This window comes from Chiloscyllium punctatum, chromosome 4, assembly GCF_047496795.1.
Source record: "Chiloscyllium punctatum isolate Juve2018m chromosome 4, sChiPun1.3, whole genome shotgun sequence".
NCBI lineage: Eukaryota > Metazoa > Chordata > Chondrichthyes > Orectolobiformes > Hemiscylliidae > Chiloscyllium > Chiloscyllium punctatum.
The window spans coordinates 73,381,187-73,384,668 of NC_092742.1; positions in this window are offsets into that span (position 1 = coordinate 73,381,187).

Sequence of the window (3,482 nt, forward strand, 5' to 3'; positions counted from 1 at the left end):
ATAATCAAAATATTCTAAAACATTAAGTAGTTTTAAGACAATTTGATTGCATGAAGAAGCATAAATTTATCACAAGCAGTTTCATAATGAGAGTTACATCAATGAGCACTGAAGGAGATACCAGTAGCAAAAAAGTATGAAATAGAAAGGGGCTGACTACAGAGTTCCAATGAAATGTTGATATTCCATCCACCAACGCTTCCTCCATTTTTGGGTGGCATTTCAGTTTAACACCTTAATATCTTCTGAGCACCTCCTATGAAATGTGTAATTAATTGTTAATAGTATAAACTTTTAAAAATACTTGCGTTATCTTAGTAGATAATTGAAAGAAGAGAAGCCCAAAGTACTATGCTACAACATAAAGATTACGTGAAAGTAAGAAAACAACTTGTAACACATTTCAGTTGACACTTTCAGACTAATCCAATTAAACTAACACTACTTGCGTTTCCAAAGTTCCAATGTTTCAGTCACAAAAATGAAAAAAATCTTCAGCTTTAAGTTTAGAAGTACAGATTTTTTATTTTACATCATGTTGCAATATAGCATGTGACAGACTAGAAGCCCAAGTATCAGTTGAATTCCAGAAAAACTAATGAACAGATTAGCTGTGTTCCAATGAATTACTTAAAATAAACTTACCAAGTATACGTCAAGCTTTTCAGCACATATTACTCTCAAGTGCTTGGAGCAAGATACTCAGGTGACTAATGCTTGAATCCCAAAGATCAGTTGTTTTTAAATCCTGTGGTTTTCCTGTCAATCAAAATTTGCTAAAACTACAGTTGTGGAGTTCTACTTGGTCCTAAGCTCAGTTACACTGGTTGGAAAGTCAATCAGAAAACGTTACTGATAATCTGACATTTGAAGGACGGACAGCAAGAGAGAAGCACCTGAAACTGGGACAGAAGGGCTGAGCTACTGCCACCATAACTGCAGGGACACGCTTCAGCACTTCCACAGTGTATCATTCCCTTAACTATAACTGTACAAAACTAGGTTTGTGCTCATGTCCCACTCCCTTTTTTGATTCACAGGCAAGAGTGATACATGATGCATATTTTTATAATTTGTGTAGAATCCCTATGAAGCAGGCCATTCAACCCATCGGGTTCATACCATCTCTCCAAAGAGCATCTCACCTAGCCCCCTACAGTAACCTTGCATTTCCTCTGCAATGTTTAATCCACCTACCCTGCACAACCTTGAACACTATAGGCAAATTAGCATGGCCAATCCACCTAACCTAAACATCTTTGGACTGTGGCAGGAAACCCCAGTATCCAGACAAAACCAACCCAGGCACAAGCAGAATGTACAAACACCACACAAGCAGTTGCCCAAGGATAGAACTGAACGGATCCCTGGTGTTGTGAGGCAGCAGTGCGAACTACTGAGCCACCAAGCCATGCACTCACACACAAACTGTAATACATTTGTATTTCATCTTTCCTTCTCATATTAAGAGGACAGTATGAAATTGGTTAGCATTTTGTACCAGCTCCAGTTTAAAGCCTTGCACTATTGAATACAATCTACAATTCTGTGTCTTAGAATGTGAAATAACTAATCTTCAAAGGTAGGTTAATAAATTTATAAAGGTGATTGATTAACTTGCTACCATACTGTTCCTCTAGTCAACTATTTCACTGTCCCACTCTATCTTCACTGAGTCACCCATAGCCCCACTTGCCTGTGAAAAGGTTGGAATGGGACAGTGAGCAAGAAGCAGCAACATCAGACAGACACATAGTAATGACATCAGTGCCACTAACATCCTGTTTCCAGTGTGCTGGCAGACAGTACTGTGATATTAGTTACACAAACAAAGTTAGGCTTTTCTAATTGTCGAGGTACAAACCCAGAAAGAGAACAGAGCCTAAAAAAATCTTCAAAATTAACATAAGTAAAAATATATAAAACAATATATCTGAAAAATAATCCCAGAATAATGACATTTAATTAGCAATGCAGCATTTAGACAAATACTTAGTTTTTTTTAAAATTCCTGTAGAAACCACATTTTTGCTGCGTGAAATATTATGACAAATTCTAAAAATTGAACTTTTTGGGCCTATCACTCAATCGACTATGTGTCTGCTTATCAGGCGTGAAGGAAGAAAAGTGCTTAGACTTCAGAAGATTTCCTAAGATTTTTTTCAGTTGGACAATTGCAATAATGTTGTTGACGTCACCACCCCAATCACAATGCCTCCCGACCTAACAACAGATTGTTATTTCTTCATTGTGACTGGCCAATTTTTAGTAATTTCCTATCAACTATCAATCTTGGGGCAACATAATTGTATGGACTGCAATGATTCAAGAAATGGGACCGTCACTACCTTCTCAAGGCACCACAGAGATAAGGAACAAATGAAAGTTTACCAGAATGATTCCAAACAAAAAAGGAAATTAAAATTATTTGCTGTTTGATAACAAAACAGAGTCTAAAAATCACCTGAGGATATTTTAGTTGAAAAGAACAGAAGAAAAAGATTTGCATATATTTCAAACATTTACGAACTTTGGGCATTTCAAATGATCTTACAGCCTTGCATACTTTTGAACTGTATTAAATACTGCAATGTAGAAAGCTGTATTAAATACTGCAGTGCAGGAACCATAGCAGTTTGTACACAGCAAAATGTCAAGCAGCAGTAAGTTAATGTCTAGATCTCAGATTTCAGATAATGATTGCTCTGCCATTGTTTCAATGCTGATGCATTATACAAATAAAGGTCAAACATCAAAATGTTAGACTGGATGTCCACCTGAAATTCCTAATCATTCTGAATGGCTTCTGTGGCTCTAAGAGTTAATACTTTCTCTCCACACCAAAGCAAACTTCACAGTAATATTTTAAGATGTTAAGGTCTATTTTTGTACATAATGGTAAAAACCGCAACACTTGACAGTATTCATTTTCTGGATAATCCGCAGTTGTGTGGTATTAATTCTTCTGTATTTACATTTAGCAGTTATAGCTGTGTAGTTTTTCCTGCTACTTAGCAGTCAAACACACTTCTGTTGTTACACTTCTTCTTATGCTTGAAAGCTGATCATCCACACTGCTGTCATCTCTAATATCAGATTTGCATCTAATTACAGGCATATACTCAATCCCTCCTCTCATATTTCCACTATTTGTTGGTTTCTAATTTTTTGGATTCGATTCACAGCATTGTGTTAATCTGGAATTTTATTTATTAATAATTCAATTATTTTCTCTTTAGTCATGTTCCTCATGACTGTGAAAGCTATTCAACTTTCCCATTGTTGCATAGACCTATTTTTGCTGTCTGGTAAGTTAAATAATTGACAAACATTTTCTGCTCTGTTACACAGGGAGTATATTAATAGACCAGATTCAGTGATGAAGGAACAGTATATAACATTCAGTAAGGAGACAGCAACCTGCAAGGATCCTGTGACCCTCTATAGGGCAGGAAACAGAATTTCTTCAACAAATCAAATAG